This window comes from Schistocerca nitens, chromosome 2 (genome assembly GCF_023898315.1).
Source record: "Schistocerca nitens isolate TAMUIC-IGC-003100 chromosome 2, iqSchNite1.1, whole genome shotgun sequence".
NCBI classification, from domain to species: domain Eukaryota; kingdom Metazoa; phylum Arthropoda; class Insecta; order Orthoptera; family Acrididae; genus Schistocerca; species Schistocerca nitens.
In genome coordinates this window covers 1,167,526,743-1,167,552,416 of record NC_064615.1, presented here as the reverse complement: position 1 = coordinate 1,167,552,416, position 25,674 = coordinate 1,167,526,743, and positions in this window count along the sequence as shown.

Sequence of the window (25,674 nt, the reverse complement as noted above, 5' to 3'; positions counted from 1 at the left end):
GTGCCTATGCTGCCCATGTTAAAATCACTAAGTTTGAGGAACATTTATGAATAAACTACCAAATAGAAAAACTTGAATATATTTTTTACATATAGAGTGGTTTAGTATTGCAGTTATGACACAGGGATTTTGGAGTATCTTTTATAGTTTCCTTCCAATTATATTTTTATTAATGACCCAATTTTTTTACAAATAATTGCTTTATAATTAAACTGAAATGAAACTACTGAACATATTGCCAAATGCCTGTGTTACAATGTACGTTTGACCACTAGGAGTGCTGTATAAGAATTTCATCTCTCTAGCTTGAGTGGATTTTGAGAAAATGTTCCTTATATTCGAAAAATTCAAATTTACAGGAAATGGCTATCAAAGTTTCTCAATACATTCCTGCACTATAGGACGGATTATCAGGGTCTTCTTCTTCATCCTCCAAAGCCTTCCTCTTCTGTCTTCTTTTCTGGCCTGTTGTTCCATCATACTTCATATGCTATTCTCTTCTTTCTGCTCCTCTTATCCTTTCTCTGTCAATATTTCTTAGTGCTCGTACAGTGTTCACCCCAGCTGTAAATCCTAATGCCTTCAGAACTTCACATTCACACTGTTCCCTTGGTTGTAAGTTGCTATTGCATCATAAATGCCAAAGTGCAGTGTTTTTTTGCTTACAAACACCCTTTTAGGAATCACTTTCCAAATCAAATTGTTTACGCTCTCATTAGGATTCTGCGTCTTTCCGTGTAGACATTTGTGTAACAATTCTGGCTGTGGTAAGTCATGAAAAATTGGTTTTATTGCATTTATCACAGCTGCTGGCAAACCATGTTTGTGATCAAACTCCTGTTTTGCATTATATTTGCACCAGGAATCTTTTGGGCACAGGCTGTCTTGAGGGTATTCATTGGAAGAGGCAGTATGAAGGAACAATGCCCACACTGCTTTTCGCATGTCACTAACATTACTAGTATTTCGCCTTATAGCATACCCATAGTATCTCTGTAAACGTTCAATCACCTCATCAGTAAGCCTGCCTCTCCCTCCTATTGTCTTTCCATCACTGAGCTTACTTGAACCAAACGTTTGTTTGAGCCTTTGAAGCCGTGCACCCATACGCTTTTGCACATGCCCAATGCATTCCAACTTTTCAACTACAAATTCATTTCCATATGGTTTCAGTTCCTCTATAGTCTTAAAACCTTTGGAGTCACCACCCCAAGGTAGTATTTGTACCTAACGTTGTATCTGGGATCTGAACATTCAAAAATTTGTTTCACTCCATCCACTTCCATTGCTCCACTTGATCCATTAAAATTTGCCTCACAGGTTCCACTGTGCTCTCCTTTGATTTTATTTTTGCACCTACAATGTTTTGATAATATTGCAACATCTATCACTTTTGCACTATCACCACAAGTAGCAGTTACAACCCCATTCAGGGATTTATGACCCCTCTTTTGCCAGGAACCATCTAATGCCACTACCAAATCCCTAGAACCACCGTTCATTTCTACAGATACCTCCACTGCTTCCTTCATGGTTTTCAAAGCCACATCTCCAACAGAGGATCCTACCAGTTCACAGTAGTACCCATATTTGCTTGGAGGCGATGGCAAGTTCATAATACCACAAAACAGTTTACCAGCAGCAGACCCTTTTCCGATGGATCGAAGACCATACACAAGTCGAACGTTCACATCAAACACTCTAGATCGTCCATTTTCACCAAAGAGACTGGCCTGTGAATTGTAGAAAGTCACTTGATACTTGCAACGTGCACAGATTATCTTCATCTCACAATCTAAACCAAAGTGCTTTGTTATCTCTAGTCCCACTCCTACACTTGAACACATTTTGCACAGAACACTTTCTTTCAGCACAGAAGATAATAATCCAATATTCAGTACTTAGTCAATATCATCACTGTCACCAACATATTCACGAAATCTGTCACTTTCACCAGTCAGCTTCTTGCTAGAAGATGTCACAGGGCTATGGCCGGCCATGTGTTGCTTAGCAGAAAAACGCACTGTTTCAGTAATTGTAGTATCGCAACTTGGTATTAGTGTTAATTTTCTTTTCCCTAGGATCTTCCTCTTCTTATATACACGGTTACTAAAACGTGGCATCGTAACCAGAACAACGCTTTACACAAGAAGTATAATACTACCAACAACAGGCGCAACACTGAACTAGTTCGAAACGGTAAACAGCAAAGAGACGATGTTCCGCGCTCTTAGCGCTTCATTTGTCACAGAAAACAATGTAGCCAACCCTTGCACACTCGCTGTATGCGTAACATAAGGCGCTGTATGCGTAACAGGCCGAGAAAATCCCAAGCAGTGCGCCAGGAAGTCACGAGAGGTTGTTAGATGCATTCAGCGACCGCCCATTTCCTCTGCAGGCGTGGGGGAAAATGGTAATAACTCCACTTCTAGGGCGAGTAGAACAATAATTCAAAGTTTACATTAAAGAGGAATATTCCAATTAATTTTCGGTAGCAAAAAAAAAATCGGAATTTTTTGGATTTGACCACCTCCGGCTCCCCTTAAGTTACGCGGGATAATGCTTAAGAGGAACAGTGAATTTCTTAGCAAATTCCACTCAACAGAATGGTATCTTTGCATTCTGTCTTATTTTGCCCAGTCATATGAATTGTAAGCGAGATATCAGCTTAGTGTACTAAAGCAAAGTTATTGTTAATAGTGTGTTCTACACGTCTGTACTTCTAAATTTATGTTTTGAGATATCACGAAATTACCCATCTACATTTACATTATCACGAAATTACCTACCTACATTTATTGAAGGTCATATACTGGATGCTTAAAAATACCGCAGGTACACTATTCAGCAACTTCTAGACGTTGCTCAATTAGCGAAAGTTAATAATGTGTGTATATACCAAGCTTCAAAGCAAATGTATGTTCCGTGGAGCACATTAAAAGACTACTTCAACAGAAATGTGAAAGAGACTCGAGATCCTTCTAAATTAGGAATACAATTTGCTCTCAGATCTTGACATAGAACTATACAACTACATTATAAAGATGCAAGAACTGGGTTTCGAGCTCACAGTTATGACGGTGAGAAAAGTGGCATACGAATTAGAGAAACGAGCTGGTCGTGGATATTTCTTAAACCCTGAAAAAGGAATTGCCGGAAAATGGTGGTGGTTGAGTTACAAGACGAGGTACAATCTTACTTTGCGAACTCCTGAGAACCTTGCCGCTTACAGGTCTTCTATAGCAAATGAATAGATGATTCGTGACCTCTTTTCCAAATTAAAGAAATTGGCGGTAGATTTAAAAATTCAGAACCTGCCTGATCGATTGTGGAATTGCTACGAAACTGATTTGCCCTATGTCTTGAAAGCAAATAAAGCCATTACGTCAGTAGAAAAACGATACGTTTACAAGAGAACTTACGCAGATCGCGGAGAGTCGCATACAGGTTTAGGTTGTATCTGTGCCAGTGGAACATAGATTCCACCTGTGATTATATCCAAAGGAGTTCGATGGAGCGATGTGCTAAAGCATGACAGTCTTCCAAATTCATCAGTAAAAATCTCTCCGAAAGGCTGGACTAACAGTGATTTGTGTTTAGAATGGTTCAATTTTTTTGTCGATGAAATCCCTGCTGATTGTCCTGTCATCTCCTGATGGATTCTCATGCATCGCATATTAACCCTGATGTCATAGCAATGGCTAATACCAATCACACTTTCTTGTTGACATTTCCTGCTCATACATCGCATCTGCTGCAGCCAGTTGATGTGGGTGTGTATGAATCAGTAAAGGATCACTGGGCCAAAAGACTGAAGCAGTACATGAAAGAAACTCCGGCTTAATAGCCGAACAGAAGCAACTTTCATACAATTTTAAATCCAGTATTTATTCAGACTTTTTGTGAGAAGAATATTCAAAACGCCTTCAGAAAACCTCGAATGTATCCCTTCAACAGAAATCCTATTTCAGGAGACGCTGTTGCTCCTTCTCAGCTAACACATAAGCCTGTGAAATCCACACAAAATAGGCCTATGGCACAAGACAAGCGATAAAATCCAGTAGCCCTAATGTGAATCAGAAAAAATAAAAAAAGACCGAGGAGGGAAGTGTCTCAATAAAGAAGTGCAACTGAAAGCCTCTACATCAAAATCAGAGATCACAAAAACCACACGCAAAAAAGACAAGAGAGATGATGATTGATTGGCTTTGTGGTACACGCCATAAATCTTACTCAAGTGATGTTCGCGAAAAGAATGGAGCTAAGTGGATCCAGTGCTCGTTTTGCCTAACACCATACCATACACTCTGCCAGCATTCCGGCGCAGAGGAGGAAGTTTATATGTGCGACAACCGTTTGAGGATTCAGACATCGTAAGTAACAATGCCTAGAAGAGTGTTATAACAACAATGAAGATTATTTTCACCGGCATGACCAATTGTATTAGTATTTTGAAAAAAAAGTACTCCAATAAATTTGTTGTGAAATTACCGAAATGCGATTTATCATGAAATTAAATTACTATTATCACAAAATTACCCACCTAGGCCACGAAATTACATACTTTTTATCTTTTGGATGATGCCGCTATATTTATCCAGTAACGCTATTTAAATAAAAAAAATACAGTCCAAGGCCGTTGTATTACGTCCGATTCCTAACAGGCAAGTATTCATAAACGACTAATTTCATAAACATCAGAAGTAATTAGCAAAATAACAAATTTATCACGAATGTATCCTCCTTACCCTACATTTTGATGTGGAATGAAATAATCGATGTTCTTTTACACGCTGCTGTATATACAGCAGACGCCATCGGTGGACTCCCTACGGATGCTACATGACTAACCGATTGTTACTGTACACTTCTCCTAGCCAGTTTTTGTCAACTCGTATTTAAGAAAATCTCTTTTGTGAAATGCAGTTAGGGTATAAGAATATTGATCTCTGAATATCACCGTGTTCTTTATTTTGCAAAACGGCGACGAAAAAGAAAATTTTTACTGATCACAGAATATACGTGTTGCCTACAAAGCCTGTATTTTGCCCAGTGCTTTTAAATTTAGGTTCTAACTGCTACTAGGGAAAGCCGGAATGTATGACAATACTGTGGACCACTGTTGTACATCATGTTGCGTAACTTAGTCGGTCGAAATACCATGCGGCAATTTAACGTGATAGCTTGCCGGGCCACGAGGCTATGCAAATGGGAGTTATGCGACCATATTTTAAATTAAAGATTCTGAAATCTTCATGAACAATTTATATAGTTAAAAAAGGGAATATACTGGATGCCAAGGGAGTGTTAAAAATACCGCAGGTATTTGTCACAATATCCGTAATCTTTTCGATTGCCTTCGTGTATCTTCGGAAGATATAGAGTTTCCATCTGAATGCAAACCATCTGATATTATAAACCGTTCAAAATACTGAAACACCGTCCCAGACAAGTAAAATGTTCGTATTGTACTATATTTTCATTATGCCTTTAGCTACAGAAATAATGAATATTTTTTGTTTATTGAATCAGTCAAGTGCTTTAGTCAATGAATTGGTTTGCCCTTGTAAAAGGAGAACGGCTGTTTAACATTCGCAAATTTTTTCTATGGAAAATTACTGAAAGAAGTATTAATGACCGTTAGGTTCTAAAGGTAATGGGAATGGAACTAATCCACGAGATCGTCATAACATTCTCCAAAAAAATCATCGAGTTTATAGTAAAAATATGTTGCACGAGTCTCATAGGAAATAACACCCCTTTTATTTGGTGAAAGATTGAAGATTTTTTTGCCCCATCGTGGTCTCGCGGTAGCGTTCTCGCTTCCCGAGCACGGGGTCCCGGGTTCGATTCCCGGCGGGGTCAGGGATTTTCCTGCCTCGAGACGACTGGGTGTTGTTGTGTCGTCTTCATCATCATCATTCATCCCCATTACGGTCGGAGGAAGGCAATGGCAAACCACCTCTACTAGGACCTTGCCTAGTGAGGCGGTGCGGGTCTCCCGCATCGTTCCCCTACGCTCTGTAAAGAAGCATGGGACTTCATTTCCAAGGTAATTTTTCCGAATATGGTAGTAAACAAGGGAGAGCAGATATCATGAGATACCTCCTAAATCGTGTCGGACATTCTTCTGCCTTAATGTAGCATGGCCTCAACAAGTCATTGGAAGTCCTCTGTAGAATTATTGATCAATACTGGCTCTGTAGCCTTCCATAATTGTGAAAATGTTGCCAGTGCAGAATTCTGTGCCCCAACTGAAGCCCACGAATGGCTGCAGATCGTCTCAGAGTAGCCGAACATTACCATTTACAGGAAATGATCGATTCAGTTGGACCAGAGGACCCAGTACATTCCACATAAAATCAACTGCACCACTACGGAGCCACCACTAGTTTTTATAGTGGCTTGTTGACAACATGGGTCAAAAATGGTTCAAACGGCTCTGAGCACTATGGGACTTAACTTCTGAGGTCATCAGTCCCCTAGAACTACTTAAACCTAACTAACCTAAGGACGTCACACACATCCATGCCCGAGGCAGGATTGGAACCTGCGATCGCAGCAATCGCGCGGTTCCAGACTGTAGCGCCTAGAACCGCTCGGCCGCCACGGCTGGCAACTTGGGTCCAGAGGTTCGTGGGGGTCTGCTCCAAACTCGAACCCTGGCATCAACTCTTACAACCTAAAATCGTCTCTCATCTGACCAGGCCGCGAACCCAGGATAGGCGCTGTAGGCGATGTTGTGCTTTCAGTCAACGATCTCGCGTCGAGTGTCTGCTGCCATAATCCATTAACGCCAAATTTCGCCACATTGTCCTAACTAAGACCTGCGTCGTGCGACCCACATTGATTTTTGCGGTTATTTTACGCAGTGTTACTTGTCTGTTAGGACTGACAACTCTGCGCAAGCCACGCTGCTCTCCGCCGTTATGTAAACGCCGACGGTCACTGCGTAGTCCGTGGTGTCCGATGATGCCTGAAATGCGGTATTCTGGGCGCACTCTTGACTCTGTGGATCTCTGAATATTGAATTCTCTAACGATATCCGAAATGGAATGTCTCATGTGTCTAGCTCCAACTACCGTTCCACTTTCAGTTAATTCCCGGCGTGCGCCATAATCACGACGAAAGCGTTTCCACGTGAATCACTTGATCACAAATGACAGCTCCGCCAATGCACCGCCTTTTTATGCTCTGTGTATGCGGTTCTCCTTTTTGTACGTATAACACATTAACCGCACTTAAAGGAATTACGTCTGTTGTAGCGAACGGATTAAATCTATTCAATACTCCTGTTGTTCTTCTTGAAACGTTCATAACGACACTATTTTTGCAACCATTACTAATTTCTAACTATCTGTATTTGGCGGTACTATGGACAACTATGACCTGGCGTAGCTGTGGCTCTTGCTTTACTCTGGAATTACGTATAATACCTATGTTTTCTTGGTGAGAATTAGCAATTTCCATATAGTTTAAAGGTGAACAATAAAAACTAAAGAGTGACAGAACATAGTTTGCAATCATTTCTTACTGTTAATTGTCTGGATGGTTTCTTGATACGCCAGTCAACTTTTATGTATTCTTATTGCCTCTGCAGGTGAATTGTAGGACACTGTCAAACACGACACAGCAATATATGAAGATGGTATCTGTTCTTTCGGACATGTCCATCTTCATATAGATACCATCTTCATATAGATAAGGCTTACATGTCAGTGACCTTCTTCAGAACGAATGCAGTCATATCGCTCAAACTCTTACAGGAATCGGTAGATTGACAGCCGCGAGTAATGGGCATAGTGGGCAGGGGCATAACAAGTGTAGTGTGTGGTCTGTAAGCTGGAAATGTGGGTCTCACGGGGAGCGTGCCAGAGATAAGTCCCTGCAGTCTCAGTATCCTCTGTGTCCACGATGGCTCAGTCGACCGGCACGGTTGCTCACCGTGTTCGGTCAGAGGGTTAGCTGCCCTCCGTAATAAAAAAAACTGACTGAACGGATCAGTGAACAACTTCCACGGGTGTCATCGCACGTCCGCCCCGAACACATTCAACGAACAGTATAGAACAAAATGGCATAAAAAAAGTCGGATAGAGCGTCTCCCATTGAAGCAGGAGATCCTGCGTTCAAGTTCCGGTAGGGACACACATTTCAGCGCCTGTAAGCAGCTAATGGTCTGGACTTCATTTTAATTTCATTCTACATAGCGATTGTTCTGTAAGCACTATTAATGCCGAAACCCTAGGTTTTAATTTCACTGAATGCTGATTTCATTTTGCTATATAGTGAACCAGTCCATCCGTCGACCATATCTTTTTGATTTCTTCACATGCTTCCATTCATCATTTGCCTTTGCCTTCCTTGCATCCCCTACTTATTTCATTCCTTTGTGACCCACATTGTAGTTTTTGTGTTTTTACTTAACATTCTTTTGCTGAACGTAATTAGGATCTCTCTGTAATCTCCCTATATCTCGCATCAGCGAGGCAAACATCCTAGTTTCTGAAAATTGACTCTGTTCTCTAGCCTCACTTGCAGTTCGTTCCTTGTTACTAATGTTTTTGTAATTTCGCCCAACTTCCCGTCAACTGATCTGAATCAAGAATCTAATTTTCTGTGAAGCACTACTATCTATTGCTTAATCTCGTTTCTGTCTTCCTGCGCTTCTTTCCTCTCTGTTTCGGCCTGTTTCCTACATGCTCCAGTTTCCCCATACCTTTCCTACACTTCTTCCCTGTCTATTTTTACTTTCCTGTCTCTCTCCTCTTCCATTTTCCTGTCTACTTCAGATTGTTTCCTGTCTGCTTCGGCCTGTTCTAGCATCTGTTTGACGCAGAATATAATGTCCCCCATAATTCCGAATTTCGATTTGCTCTGCGCCACGGTCAACTACGTTTCGGAAGCTACACTAATTTCACTGTCATCATTGGTGGGTGTGGTCCATGGAGTTCCAGGAAATACAGCTGCTACTGACATCTGCTTCTAAGAAAACTCTGAAACGACTTCCTACCATGGCATTGAATCCCGCTGGCTAAAAACTTGCCTCTCTAGGCCAAGCGCGATTTGCTCTAACATGTTTCAACAATGAAATCAGAGATCTACTTCACAGTCAACTATCGCTGGCCAAAATTTAAGGTACATAAAACATCCTAAGCACAAAAAAATTAACATTTAGGGGGCAAATGTCCTCTTTCAATTCAAATTTAATTAAATCCCCCAAAATACACAAAGGGAAAAAATTACAAGTAACACACACTCTGCAAGCGAAACTCAACCTGCAGATTAATGTGGAAGCAAATACAAAATTGGAAAAAGGGTCACTACAGCTTTATGTACCCCAAGATGTGTCTCACTGTGCCTTCTAACTGCAAAATATCAGAAGACACGTAATGTTATGTACTGGATAAGGGTTACCATGAAAGCCATGGGGGGGGGGGGGGGAACTTTTTATTTTCAAACAACAGCTGGTAGCGTATGGTCACTGTGCATGACAAAAACAAAAAATAGTCGGTTCAAATGGCTCTGAGCACTATGGGACTTAACATCTACGGTCATCAGTCCCCTAGAACTTAGAACTACTTAAACCTAACTAACCTAAGGACATCACACAACACCCAGTCATCACGAGGCAGAGAAAATCCTTGACCCCGCCGGGAATCGAACCCGGGAACCCGGGCGTGGGAAGCGAGAACGCTACCGCACGAGCACTATTTTTTTTATCTCCTGCTAAAATGACAAACGCTCTATCGATCTTCAATTTTTTGGGGGGGGGGGGCGGGGGGTATGGTCAGGGCGTGGTACACGCCGCACTAGCAGTGGGGTCTCTTCACGGCACTGCCAGTGCGTCGAGGCCCAAACCCCTCCCACCCCTTTTTCATGTTCCCTGTTGGGTCATAGCACTAAGTGTGCAGAAATCTAAACATAATATTCCCATTCTCCGATGTAAGAAAGACAAAGAAACCTCTTCTCTAAGTAGAAAACTGAACACTGATAAAAACTTAACAATTCTTCTTGAATCACACAAATACTTTGGAAGTCAAACACGAGTAATTCTGAACAAAATGTTTTGGAAAAAAAAAGAAAAAAACTTTTCGTGTAACATAGAAGTTCCGGAAGCAAGGTAATAGTAAATAAGAAGAAGAAACCAAGTGACTTTTAATTTTCTTCTGTTCGTTCTCGTTCAAGGTGTTGTAGTGGTTCCGCATATTTAACCAACACCCATTCTTTCAAAAATGATCTTCAGCATGTTGCCGTAGTGCTTCTTGTGGTTGCGATACGTTCTGATTTTTGCATATTCACACTTCATGTAAACGCGGAATTCTATCTCGTTGTCCGACCCAAGTTTGTGGATGACATAACTAACACATTTTCCCAGTAACCAGCTAATGGCGTTGGTTTTTAATTTCGGAAAGTATGTCATGTCTGGTCACAGGAGGAGCGATTGCGTTATATATGCCGTAGAGGATCTGGTGAGAAAAGCGATTTGTTCCCTGATCCAATTCCAGTTATGCACATTGCCACCACAGGTGAATCTGTGGATGAGTGTATCCACCAGATTGCATTTTCCACAAAGGTGTGTCTGGTTTAAACCGATCGCATATAGTCTCTCGTTGGTGCTGATGACATTGTTAACTGTTTTGTACCATGCGGAAATAGCGTCTGTAGATAGCCCGGCATAGTTGATGTTCCGCCATACAGCTTTCCAGTCACAATATGGGAATTTCGTTTCAATTTTGTTTCTGCCCTCATTTAACTTCAAGTATAACGTAGCGCGCTGTGATACGTGTGTTGCTTCTGATTTCGTCACTAAGATAACTTGCTTCGAGGAAAAAGTTCCTCACATACTGCAGACGGGCATTAATCCTTCGCACATCATTCGGTGCTTCCAGGCAATGGGGTGTCACAGCCTCAAAGAGCTCTGCGGTTATACATTGTGGAAGTTCTCTGAGTATATGGAAAGTCCGTTTGAGGAACAGAGCAGACGCTTTATTGCAAATATCCACCAAATCGAGGCCCCGTTTCTGACATCCAGTATAACGGTAGTCGCACCAACCCTGAATATGTCTCCTCGCCATAAATAATTGGTAACAGTGGACATGATCCCTTTCGCTACTAGTTTGGGGATTGGGAATACCTGCGCAGTGAAATACGCTTTAGACAAAATGCAGGAGTTGATGAATCTGACTTTTTGCACCTGGTTCATAGTTCGATGGATGTTCTCCATTACAGCACCATCCAGTTAAAAGCAGCGATCCTCATCGGACATGCCATTAAGGTTGTTCCCAAAGTTTTATGTTTGTTGTCTTGTTTTGCCCATGCCAATCGGAGGTGATCTAGGCCCTGCAGATTCAATATTTTACTTTTGTTTTCATTTATTGTCGCTCCCGACGCTAGAAAGTACTTTTCGATTTCTCTTTCCAGTGTAACTGTCTCCTCCTTATTCCTTATGACAACACCCAAGTCATCAGCATAAGTACGTATGACAGTTTTCTCTCCACTCAATGTTATGCCTGTTAATCTTGCGTGGACAGTGCGGAGGAGGGGCTCTAAAGATACGGAAAATAAAAACATAGATAAGGGATTGCCCTGTGGAACCCCTCGCCTTATCTGTATGGGTTCAGATGTTTGGCCATTGACTGCTATTTTCGCATTTATACATGTTGCAATATTTCTTAGCATGTTGTCAATCTGGGGGTGGAAAGCCATTCTTGACAGCGCCGCAAAGAGGTATCTATGACTAACGCGGTCAAAAGCTTTGTTGAAATCTATAAAGATTAAAGCACATTTTATACTTGTCACTGAGGTAATTGCAATGACGTCTCTGTATGCAGATAGACTTTCGAATATCGTTCTGGTCGGAGAACAAGATTGATGATGACTCAATATTTTGTTGGAAAAGGCAGAGAGTCTTTTGTTGATAATACGCGAAAATTATTTTGTAATCAGAATTTAGTAGCGAAAGAGGCCGAAAATTGTTTAAGTTGGTTTGGCCTTTATATTTTACTTTCCTTAAACTCTACAGGGACCGTTTTTCCGTTCAGGACCTCATTTACCATGGAAGTGATCTTGTCCCCAATTGTAGACCAGTAGCGGGCATAAAACTCCACAGGGAGGCCATCAAGTCCCGGAGATTTTTTGAGAGGTGAGTTACGCACTGCCTCATGCACTTCATCTTTAGTAATAGGTGACAGGATGTCAGCGTTGTCTGTTCCCGACAATTGTGGACCTAAAATAGTGAGTAAGTCCTCGAGAGCTGCATCTTCCACTGTGGTAGGGCATATAAGGTTTCATAGTACCTGTGGACTTCGTCCAGTATTTCTTTCTGGCATGTGAGCCTCGTACCAGTATGCGTTTGGACTTCATCAATAAAAGTTTGACGTCTGTTTTTAGCACGCCGCACCAAGTGATACAGAGAAGCTGTTTCATCTGCTACGACTGATGTGGCTTTCGATTTAATTTTTAGTCCCTCCATCTGTTGCCGTTTAATGCTTAATAACTTGGCTTTTATTTTTTTGATATCATTCAGACGAATTACGTCATCATGCGCCTGTTGATATAAGTCTCTTAAAACTTTATAATAAAACTCCATTGTATTCCTCAACTCCCTGTGCCTCGCTGCACTAAACTGCATTCCCGGCGGGGTCAGGGATTTTCTCTGCCTCGTGATGGCTGGATGTTGTGTGCTGTCCTTAGGTTAGTTAGGTTTAAGTAGTTCTAAGTTCTAGGGGACTTATGACCACAGCAGTTGAGTCCCATAGTGCTCAGAGCCATTTGAACCATTTGAACTAAACTGCATGACAACTTTCCGCAGCCTTGGTTTAGCCCTCCTAGTCTACCAGTCAATGACTGTTGGGTGCTTGTCTACTGTGCGGAGGCACATAGTCCACGCTACTCTTATTTCCTGTTCCAGTTCTTCGTCAGTTAAAACAGAGATATTTAAATTCCATTGGCCTCTGAATTGACGGGTTGGCTGTACACTTAAATTAAAGCAAGTTAAAAGTGTACTGTGATCGCTAAAATACACGGGAATAGTTTCAACGTTTAATAAATAATTTTGCAAATTTGGTGACACGTAAATTCTATCTAGTCTGCTGCGGGAATGGCCGGTTATACTTGAACCCGACTGACGTCGGGTGCTGAAGTTCCCACACATCCTTAAGGTGTAGATCACTTACAAACTTTTTTAACTGTGGCGAGTAGTTGAAATTGGGTTGTTGATCTTTCTGGTTTAAAACACAGTTAAAATCTCCACCTAGTATAAGAGAACACGGATTTTTCCTCAATAAATAAATCAGTTCATCTTGAAAAAACTTCCCACGATCCAATTTGTGGGAATTTCCTGATGGGGCGTAAAATTTTTCTGCCTATGGCTCTTCCTGATTCTAGTCGTTCGATTTCAGTCACCGGAATGGCTTCCCTTATAAGAATGGCTGTACCGATATTGGCTTCCGTGGAAACATTAACAATTTCAAAAAAGCCTGGGAACCGAAATTCCGTTATCGCAACTTCTTGTAGCAACGCGATATCTGTCCCAGACTAGTACAAGAATTCTTTTAGTGCTGCCAATTTCAAGGGTGACTGTATTTTATTAATGTTAATAGTAGTAATACTATAAGCTTGCATCACAGACATACCAGAAGGAGCTATTTGGGATGAGGATCGGTATGATTATAGCAGCAACGTGCTTCTCTACAAGTCACGATCTTTACAAGCTGTGTGCCCATTACATGTACTAGCTTTCTAGAAAAATTTTCACTGCTTTTAAACAAAGAGCTTGAGAAGAAAAGTATCCTGAAACCCTGACAATGCATTGCTATAAGTCACTGTGGCCCTTCTCTTTCTCCAGAGTTGGCCCTGATGACTTCATATTTAATATTCTTTTTCTTGATGTCTTTCTTCTCTAGTGTGGCTTTCGCTTGATGACGCGTGACAGCAAGACCAGGTTTCGGTCGCAGCCGGCGGTGGTGGCCGTCTGGCGCAAAGGCCGAGGCTTGCGAGTCGTCAATATTTGGTTCCGGCGTGGTGTCTGTTGTGTGGTCTTGCTGGCGAGGCGGTGATGCTTGTTTATTTGCTCCTTCGGTGCGGCGTTGCGCTTCGGAGTCAGCAGGTTGTTTACTTGGTACTTCCTCGTACTGTTCGCACTGTATGGGCTGTGCACTTGATGCGGTTATTGCAACTGTGACCTCAGGCTCAGGGTCACATTTCCGTGAAAGGTCACTACCAGCTGCGTTACTATCTGTTCGTGGCGGTATAAGACCTTGTGCGGAAGTGGGAGCCACATCGACCTGCATTTCATCTCCTTTTTCCACTTCCAACAGATCTTCAGGACTGGGCTTCGGCTTCCTGGCAACGGGTGTTTCACAGGAAGAGTCCTCATCAACATTTTTTTCAGTGTCCTCTAGAGGACGCTTTTTATTGGGAATCTCGCTGTCACGGGACGGAATTTCAGCAGTTAATGCAGGTTTTAAAGGCGGAAAGTCATTAACATTAAGTGCAACATTTTCAGAGGTAATAACAGGATCCACGACAGCCGCCGGCTCTGTTGTATTACTGGGTGGCAACAAATCGTTGAGTGTTAATTTCCGGCGTTGCGTAAGGTTATTTGTTAGCACAAAAACTCGGCGAGGGCAGTCCTGACTGAGGTCACCAGACTCGTTACATACATGACATGTAGGGGTTTGCCCTGAGTACATAACATGCGCAATGTGCCCGTCAACAAAGATGTGGGAGGGAATGTTGGCCTTCACTTCCATCTCCACGGAGCGAATGCCGTTAAAGCACTGCAGCTTGAAATGCGAAGCCCACCTTTCGTTGACTATTTGCCTGACAACCCCATACTTTGAAAGGACATCCTTAATTTTCGAGTTGTCTACTTCTATGGGAATATTCAAAACCCTAACATTCCTAATTACAGACTCGGAATTCCGGAGTTTTACAGTACTTTTAGTACCATCACGGTGTATAAATTCCGTTTCATAATCAAATTTTGCCAGAAAGCGGTCTACACTCACGGAATCGTTAAACTTTACCAAAATGCAGTATTCATGAGAGTCTAGCTGCATGGTATGAACAGATTCAGAATGAAGGCCAATTACCTCGGTAATCCAGTCGTGTATTTCAAGTGCAGAGGGCTGTACTCGACGGGTGTACTTGTCGAAGGTGAAAATCACGGTGTTTTTTCTCACGGAGTTTGCCGTGGTGTTCTGCAGCGAAGAAATCTCGGACAACGCCGAAATCCCAACGGCACTACGTAGAAAGACGACACGAACGAAGACCAAATGCTCAATTGCTAACGCTTAATCCACGTGCAAAACGCCAGTAAACGATCACGAAACACGAAAACATTGGCGTAAACACTGAGCGTCCACGGAGCAAACTTGAGGAGCGTGCGACCGCTGCGACAGCTAAAGCCAGACTGCCACGAGCTGCGGACACAACAGAAACACTGTCACAGTGAGAACCACAACTTGGGTATATAACGTATTACATTTATTAATTCTGGGTTGCCTAACTAAAGATCAGGTGTAGGACAGTTTAGGAATCAGAAAATTAAAACAATTTTCAGTGTCACCGATTTTTATTTGTAGCCTTATGATGCACTTTAAGTCAATGAGACAAAAGAGAACAAAAATTATAATCGAATAGACAACACAAACTGCGTGAGAGAACAAATAAGTAGTGTGGTGTCCAGAATATTGAAATACAGCCACATTTCTCCTAGAGCCAGCTAGGGTGTGCCAATCAGCACCAGTCGGCGGCTGGCACACGAACAGACGGGAATCATCGTTCTCTGCCCTCGTCTACCAATTTTGCAAAATTATTCCACACTGGGAGTCAAGTCCTTGCTGTTGCATACGTCACAAACCAGAATGTCGCATATTTTACGAAAAAACATGGAAAGCAGCAGAAACTTCTTACTCGTAGTGCACAAAACGCCGCTTAACGAAACGGAGACTGGCACGCAGCAGTGTTCCACCAATTAATACGGTGTCTTCGCACCAAGCATGGTTGCGAGGATAGCTCACTAGATTGCATGCAGAAGTTTGGATCTAGAAACACGTTCAGTAATATAACATTTAAAATTTGCTCTAATATATTATATATTTTCCGAAGATGATGTATGTCTCGAAGACCATTTGGTGGTCGTGTGCAAGGTAGTATTGAAAGGTTGGAAGGTAAGAGAAATGAAACAGAGAAGGTGGGACTAAATAGTACTAAAGATGTGCATATACTTCTATTCCTAATTTAATTTCCACTGTTACAAACTGTCTGACTAGTAAACTGCACTTTCTAGAACGCGTTAACTTAGATAACGTAATAACCAGACGGGCCGTTCTTCCTCCGGAACAGGTAACCACATGAACAGTTTCGCCGTCGCACAACAGACGTGAAGGGACGCAATGTTGCCCCTTGCCATACAACTGAGATTCTAATTTACTTACTTTTAACCTGTTAACGTCAGAACACATTCTTTCATTTAAAAATTATATATTTAATAAAAAAATACACGCGTGTGTGTGTGTGTTTATATAGAGTGAATCACCTAAAACTTGCACCGCAAATATTGCGGGAATAGAAAGTCATATTGATGTGCCGTTTTCACGGAATGGTCAGCGGCTTGTATTATTAGCCAGTCAACAGATTTTAATACGTTTAGAATTTTTGTGTAAATATACACTTTTTTAAATAGAATAATGTTTATTGACATTAACAGATGAAACGTTGGGTACATTAGAATGTCAGTAGTGTTTGTTGCAGGAATATAGTGCGAGTTGTTAACGAGATGCAGTATTTTGAATGTTCTCACACAGACACTTGTACAATACCTGTGGTAGTACTCACTAAAGAATAACATAGGTGCGCACACTAGTTACGCGGATTCCGGCAGTAATAGATGGCTGACCATCATATGTTGTATACAGCAATACACGCTTCCAGTCTGGTATGGGACGACAGCTGCACACTTGCTAGCATTTCAGCGGAGATATCCGAGCAGGCGGCAGTAATACGCCGTTGGATATTATCAGGTGTGGTTGGTGTGTCATTACAGACAGAGTTCTTCAGATTTCCTGTCCCCCTTCCCCTTTCCAGAAAAAAATATACAGGCGTCAAATTTGAGGGATGGGCCAGACTAGGTACGGGTCGTCTGCGTCCTATCCAACAACTTGGAGAAATTCTTGCTGTAGTACTTCGTGCACTATGGGCTGGATAGCCATGTTGATAACACAGGCTCCTCCTAGTCTGCAGAAGGATATCTTCTAGCATACGTGGAAGATGGAGGCTGCGATACTTGTGCACGTTCAGTGTTCCGTCTGTGAAAAACGTGCCTGTGAGCTGATAGTTCACTATCCCACACCACAAATTTACACTCCATGGGGGCCGACGTTCCACCTCGCCTACAGCTGTTTGCGTTTCGCAGTCGACATGTGTAAAAAAACGCTGCCACACGTCAGGGATTTCCTTCAGTTGAACATATTCTGGTAGTGTCTTAGTAAAACTTCATGCATGGTCCAACATTATTATCACACACCTCATCGTTCATGGACTACTTATTGTGCAACTCTATATTTGTGTGGATACTGTGTGAGAAATGTGTTACGAATAAAGTTAGTACCAAAGAAGTAATAAATTTAAACATGAAAAATGCGACAGTGTTTCGTGAATCTCATGGTTATGACATCATATTGTCTGAACAATGATAGATATGTAATTCTTACTCCCACAGTGACTGTAGCCTGACAGTAAGGGATGTGTGTACCGAGTTTGGTCGATATTGGCCCATTGTTTTAGGTGTAGGTTGGAACTCACACACATACTCAAATACACTTACACTCACGTACATACATTCATCCGATTTTATAACATGTGTGAATATCAAATAATGTGCACTCATGTATTGGTAAATAATAATCATCGCGCCTAACTGCTGCGTAAGTAGTGGCAATGCCACATGGAGTCGTTTATACACTCCTGGAAATGGAAAAAAGAACACATTGACACCGGTGTGTCAGACCCACCATACTTGCTCCGGACACTGCGAGAGGGCTGTACAAGCAATGATCACACGCACAGCACAGCGGACACACCAGGAACCGCGGTGTTGGCCGTCGAATGGCGCTAGCTGCGCAGCATTTGTGCACCGCCGCCGTCAGTGTCAGCCAGTTTGCCGTGGCATACGGAGCTCCATCGCAGTCTTTAACACTGGTAGCATGCCGCGACAGCGTGGACGTGAACCGTATGTGCAGTTGACGGACTTTGAGCGAGGGCGTATAGTGGGCATGCGGGAGGCCGGGTGGACGTACCGCCGAATTGCTCAACACGTGGGGCGTGAGGTCTCCACAGTACATCGATGTTGTCGCCAGTGGTCGGCGGAAGGTGCACGTGCCCGTCGACCTGGGACCGGACCGCAGCGACGCACGGATGCACGCCAAGACCGTAGGATCCTACGCAGTGCCGTAGGGGACCGCACCGCCACTTCCCAGCAAATTAGGGACACTGTTGCTCCTGGGGTATCGGCGAGGACCGTTCGCAACCGTCTCCATGAAGCTGGGCTACGGTCCCGCACACCGTTAGGCCGTCTTCCGCTCACGCCCCAACATCGTGCAGCCCGCCTCCAGTGGTGTCGCGACAGGCGTGAATGGAGGGACGAATGGAGACGTGTCGTCTTCAGCGATGAGAGTCGCTTCTGCCTTGGTGCCAATGATGGTCGTATGCGTGTTTGGCGCCGTGCAGGTGAGCGCCACAATCAGGACTGCATACGACCGAGGCACACAGGGCCAACACCCGGCATCATGGTGTGGGGAGCGATCTCCTACACTGGCCGTACACCACTGGTGATCGTCGAGGGGACACTGAATAGTGCACGGTACATCCAAACCGTCATCGAACCCATCGTTCTACCATTCCTAGACCGGCAAGGGAACTTGCTGTTCCAACAGGACAATGCACGTCCGCATGTATCCGGTGCCACCCAACGTGCTCTAGAAGGTGTAAGTCAACTACCCTGGCCAGCAAGATCTCCGGATCTGTCCCCCATTGAGCATGTTTGGGACTGGATGAAGCGTCGTCTCACGCGGTCTGCACGTCCAGCACGAACGCTGGTCCAACTGAGGCGCCAGGTGGAAATGGCATGGCAAGCCGTTCCACAGGACTACATCCAGCATCTCTACGATCGTCTCCATGGGAGAATAGCAGCCTGCATTGCTGCGAAAGGTGGATATACACTGTACTAGTGCCGACATTGTGCATGCTCTGTTGCCTGTGTCTATGTGCCTGTGGTTCTGTCAGTGTGATCATGTGATGTATCTGACCCCAGGAATGTGTCAATAAAGTTTCCCCTTCCTGGGACAATGAATTCACGGTGTTCTTATTTCAATTTCCAGGAGTGTACTTGCGAATTCGCTCTCCTCATTAAACTGATATAGAGCATTCGTGCCCAACGACAGATTTGTGCTACAAACGCTTAGTTAAATGGGTGACAGCAAACGCTGGCGAGTCCAGTCTCCAATAGTACCGATACAGCCATCGTATGACCCAATGACGGGTTTAAAGTAGGTATACAGACCTCATTTCTGATTCCTACGGTAGAGGCTAAACAGTGATTTATTTTCAAAGAATATTGTTAAGAATTTATTTTACTTACTAGCGATTCATCAAGAACATTAACACATTTAATCACAGTATGTAAGCATGGAAGTGGTTGCCAGGGAGTATCTGATGAAATCACAACCAAATTCCTTTTAACAAATGGGAATTTTATTCACTTTCATAGTGCCTAAAAGCATTTTTTTAAAAGAAACAGATTTAAAATTATAACCAGAAAGCACCATCTAAATATCAAAGTTACAATTTATTCAGAGGCAGAAAGAAACAAGTTTTGACTGTATGAGCTTTAAGGCAGAGAACCTTGCCGTTCCCTTTTGACACGGCCGTAGTTACGACCGCTTACAACAGCCTCTGGAAGACTACACTGTCTGAGGTGTGGGGTTGATCTAGCGCAACGGATTAATCTGAGATGTACCCTGTACCCTGTGGCTCCAGCAAGAAGCAATTTACACCCCCACACTAATACAGAAGTCAGACAGACGCTCCTAACGTTCTAAAGAGAAATGCCTGAAAAACCTTCAGCAATAAATATCTTCTGGAGCCGTCCGCTGTAAGGAAATGACACAAAAATTCACAAAATTTCTTACGTAACTAGTGGGATACTTGGGTACTGGAGTAGTGCTAGTTAGAGTAAGAAAAACATGAAACTAACGAAAGTTATTATATATTTTGCAAAAATTCTGAAAATTCACACTGACACTTTTAGTTATGAATTGAACAAGTTATATCCTGGTTCTTTTCGTAATGTGAAGTTATCTTTCAAGGATAGGATTCGCTAATGAAATTTTTTCACAAAGTTTAAGATGGTAGTTAACTTGGCAGAATGGCTGAGAGGCACACCTACTCAACTTGAACAACTATCCTTTAGAATTTTGCTAGGTACGGTCGAGGCTGCCGCGTGTCAAATGCCGTGAAGTGTTTTGTTGTGGAGGAAATATGGGGCTCGCAATAGTTGTAGCGCACAATACCGTAAGCCGCGATGACTGCCGTCTGCGCCGCTCGTTGCTGACAAATAAGATAACTCTCGTTCTATCTGGATTGACCTTCGCCAATCAAACTCTCCCTATGCCTTGATGAAGTCAAGGATTCCTACTCGCCCCTGGTCTAATTATTGCGCCGCTCGTTGCTGACAAATAAGATAACTCTCGTTCTATCTGGATTGACCTTCGCCAATCAAACTCTCCCTATGCCTTGATGAAGTCAAGGATTCCTACTCGCCCCTGGTCTAATTATTGGCGTGGTACACCGGTCAGATAACCAGTCCACCTCGATGCCACTCAAAATTCGCTCGCAGCCGTTGAACTATAACTCTGTCCGTTCACACCGCACTATTAGTGTGGCGGCCAACACAGTGAACAACGCTTAATCGCAAGGACTCAATATAGAGAAGCACTTCGATTCGCTCTCGACAGAGGTGCTCTCTCAGTGAAGTACTGAGGAGAGACTTGTTCCACGCACGTTCTCGTTACGTGTTCTCGCTCCAAGAGCGACAACGGAACGGCGCCTCTCCACCCCAGACGTGAAGGGGTGTATCTTTCGGTCTCTTCATTATTCCTTCAGCTCAAGGCGTCAGAAATATCGTCTGCCAATCAGCGTTGCTCTTCTAAAACGGGAGAATGACGTTTCGTTTAAGGCGATCAATCTGGAAACTTGTAGCTTTGGCGTTTGGCGTTTGCTGTCTCCCTGTGAAAAATCTCTGAAACTGCGTGCTATGTGTAACGAACGCATAGGCTGGCCGCTCCCACACAATGTAGCGGAATTTGCTTTTAAGCCAAACACGGGGTTGTTCCCCCCTTTCCAGTCGGGCCCACGCTGTCCGCAACAGGCGGTCACTGGCCAACATGGGCTGGCTCGCCCTCTGAAGGGTCTGGCGTCCCGTTGTGCGGCCTCTCTCCCGAACTAAAAGCCTCTGTGACCGTCGTGACTGGAATGTATGTGTGCACGCGAGCCTCGAGTATTTCAACCACAGCGTGCTCACTTGTCAATTGCATATCGTTTAAATGAATTCATACAACATTGCCTTTATCTTATCGAGTTTGGGTTCGAATGAAGCGTCTTGATGTGCGGAACATGATTATGAGGTCGGAATATGTAAGCAATGAAGGTCAGGATACCACGACGTCTTACAACTGGTGCAAATCTGCAACACACCAGATAACATTAAACTAAGAGTTTTAACAATTTACACAAACACACAAACTATGCACCCCCCGTAGCAGGGATGGAAATGGTACAAAACGCTAATAACTAAAATATCAACCTTGTCACCGAAGGTGCAATTTGATTTTAACTTCTAAGAAAAGTCTTATGGTGAAAGGATGGCAACTTTATATATTAAAATGATCATTTAAATAAAATGTAATCTTTTATAAAATTATACAAGGTTGGCCAAACAATAGCTAAGATGCTCTACAGTACACAGATACCGCCTCTCGAGATCATAGGCAACAATATCAAAGTTTCCAAAGATCAAAACATCTTTCAGGTATCAGGCCGTTACACACCAAGCAATAAATTGGTCAACACACCAAATCCAACAAACATGACAAAGGCAGCTACTAACGTACGGTAGATTGATTACCGAACAACCAGAACCGCAGGTTACTCTAACCCGCCCCTACTCCACAAGGGAAAAACGGACCACCCAATTTATAAACAACCTCCTGCGGGTAGGCAAACGGAGAAGAATGGTGGGACGACCCCAAAGCAAAACGGCTGGTGACCTCACCAAGAAAATAAGTAGAATTTAACAAGAGTAAATCAAACAACATATCACCAATCACTTAACTTCTAATAAACTGCGATTTCTCGAGAAGACCTGGCGCAGCACAACCAAATCGCTCTCCCGAACCGTCCGCTGCCAGCCGCTTCAACGGACGCAGGATGGCGTGCCGATCTCCCGTCTCACGGCGTCGCAGTTCACACTGGCCAGACTGATGTCGTTGTTTGACTCCTGTTGTTCTCGTGTCTACCGCGAAGTCACTACCCCTCGCTACACGCCGCGGGCCACTGGACTCACGTGGCGACCTCACATGCGCCGACGCTCAAGACGGACAAGTCATCTTGTGTGTCAGTGCGCGACCGACCAACCGATCGATCCAACTGCCAATCACCATTGCCTGAGCAAACTCGAGCAGACTGGCGGCCTAACGTGCAGACTCCGATGCAGGAACTAAGCCCCAACCTGGCGACTACTCGCTGATTTCCCTTACTGGCGGGGTGGAAAGACTCTCATTTTGCCGGCTTTAAAGGTTGATCCGAACGACAGACAGACACTAACTGCCTAACAAATGCGGGCGAGAGACAGACTAGCAAGCTGGGGACGAGAGACTGACCCAGACTGACTGACGGCGAGCTCATAGCGCCCCTTAAATGCACGTGAACAGGCAACCTTTACCCTTTCCCACCAGAGGGAGACACCAAAGGTGCGATTGCCACAGTGTCGCCACCGCCAGAAACGGAGGGCGACTGCTTCACACTACGCACTGCGGCGTGGTCTTCAAAACAGCAATTTCTACCACGGCTCAGAGGCATTTCAACGGCATTGCTAAACTCAGCTGTTGAAGCTCCGAAGCGAAATGAAGGATCGAAAATATGGCAATAACAAAGATTTTGTGGAAGCTTACTTACTCTCTCTTCTCTTGAACCTCTTTGCTAGAAGTGTCTTCTTACATCCTGTACAATCAAATACCTGAAAACACTACTGTATTAAGTAGCCAGGCAAAATACGCTACTGAGCACTGATAGGAAGAATTCCTGTGAGGATAATACATAATCTTACACCTCAATGGTACTCTTTCCTCTGTTCACACAGAAACATTTCCCAAACAATATTTGACAACACTAAATCACTGATTTTTGAGGTGTGTTGACATAATAGAGGCATGTTTTGTTAATTTGCGTGGATCATACACATGACGAAATAAAGGTCAGATATTGAAACACGTAAAAAGAAAACATGAGAAAAAATAAAGGAGTTGTGGCTCGAGAGTAGATTAGGGACAGATTTTTTGTGGTGTAACTGATGTCAGATAGCGGCACCTCAACAGTAAAATAGGTGCTCAGCAGAATGACAAAAGAAGGAACAGTATCAAGAAGTTACAGAAATGTCGTCTATAGAGAATGAATGTACATTCGCATTTATTGTTTTTTTTTCAGCACTATCCACGAAATTTTTCTTAAAGCCGAGAATATATAAACAATCGGATGAAAGTCTTGTCGGTAATTGTTCGTGTCACGTATTTTCTTGGAGACGAACAGCATTCAAAGGTTAAGTGATGACAACAACAAAAAGCAGTTCAAAATTCCTTCATGTGCTTTAAAGAAAGAAGACGTTAGGAAATAAAATGGAAACATCAAGTGTCATTCCTTATTATCTGTTTTCACTACTTCACTTTCAAGAATCTCTGTAATAAATAACTTATATTAGTGCAGTCTTAAAACTAAGCTTCAGAACTTTGTAACACAACAAATATTCACTCTGCAGTGGAGTGTACACTGATTTGAAACTTCTTGGTAGATTAAAACTGTGCTCCGGACCAGAACTCTAACCGGAGACCTTTTTCCCTTGAAGGCAATTGCCCTACAGACAGAGCTATCCAAGCATGAATCTAAGATTGATAGGTGACAGACTGATGCCGGACTGGAGTGTCTCATACGCTAAGCACAAATTATTTTTATATAACCGGTACTATCTGAGTTTATTTCCTACCTTTTAATAAAGATACTTAACTGATTTATCTGACTCAGACAGCGAGATGGAGCTGTCACAACAGTACGAAATCGCTCAACACTTGCCGCCCACGCCACCGATGGGGCAAGGAGCTGCGAGTGACTACCACAAAATGCTGGAAAGAAGCCATGCCCTCGAGGTGATCGCCGTGGCAGCTGGAGAGATCCGATGGCCGGCCTGCGTTTGTAATCGGGCGCTTCGCTTGAAACGTCAGTTCTCGTTGATGTTCAATACGATCCGCATATTTCGCCGACAAAATTGTCATGATAACTACCACCTTGGACACAGACTGTGTCATTCTGTTCTTCTTGTTCTCTGTTAGTCCATCCAGTGAATACGGAAAAAAGAGTGCTAGCAAGTGTAAACCTCATCAGTGTTGACGAGGACGAGATATCGAGTCGATGGTTCGGTCCTGTACCGGGTGGGCCTGCCAGCAGCCGCCACCATCCAAGATTTCCTCGCCAAGATATCCTCGCTGTGGCTCCAGGAAGGCCCCTGGGAGCATCTTTACAGTGACTTTACTTTCCCTTTTTTGCGGCATATGTGGCTCATTATGATCGTTACGTTCTTGAACGTTGAATACACTTCTCTCTACCACTTTCACATGTGCGGGCCTTGTGCCACATCTTTGCTATTGAGGGTCTTCTGTCGGCTACCGTCACGGACGACAGCACGCACATAATCTCCGCACAGTTCGCACTAGGGGTCACACGCATTACTGCTTCGTTCCACACACAAACCAATGGGGAGGCGGAACGGGTGCTGCTGACTTTCAAGGAGAAGATGTTGGCCATGGTGCACTCTGCTTCCAGGGATGAGCCTCTCAAGCTGTTTTTAGCCACCTGCCACGACACATCACTGGGAAGAGCCATGCAGAGATAATACATGGGAGCTGAAGACTTCCGTACACTGCTTTCTCCACCAGGACCTCGCAACCTCTCCTGCCTCGGGCGCAACGCCGGTTCCAGATCAGCACTCCATTGGGCGCCGTCTTTCTGTCGCTATCCATCCTGGGTTCCTGCTACAGTCCCTTGCTCTCACAGTCATGTACGAAGTCTCCGCTGTCGGCCATTTTTGTTGGCGCCACGAGAACCAAATACCACACAGATCGCAGCTTTCATCGTCTCCTGCCTCTCGGGCCTCCATCTCAACTTCGTCCCAGTTGGGCTGGGCTCTTAGTGCCTCAGAGGCTCATGGAGCGGATCCCAGCGCCCCGTCGGTCTTTGCTCAAGTTCCAATGGGAATGTCTCATCTGCTGTGGCAGAAACACGGCAATGCCTGTCGCTAACAATCCTGGGATTGTCGACATAGGGATTCAGCCTGTTCCAGACTCGGCC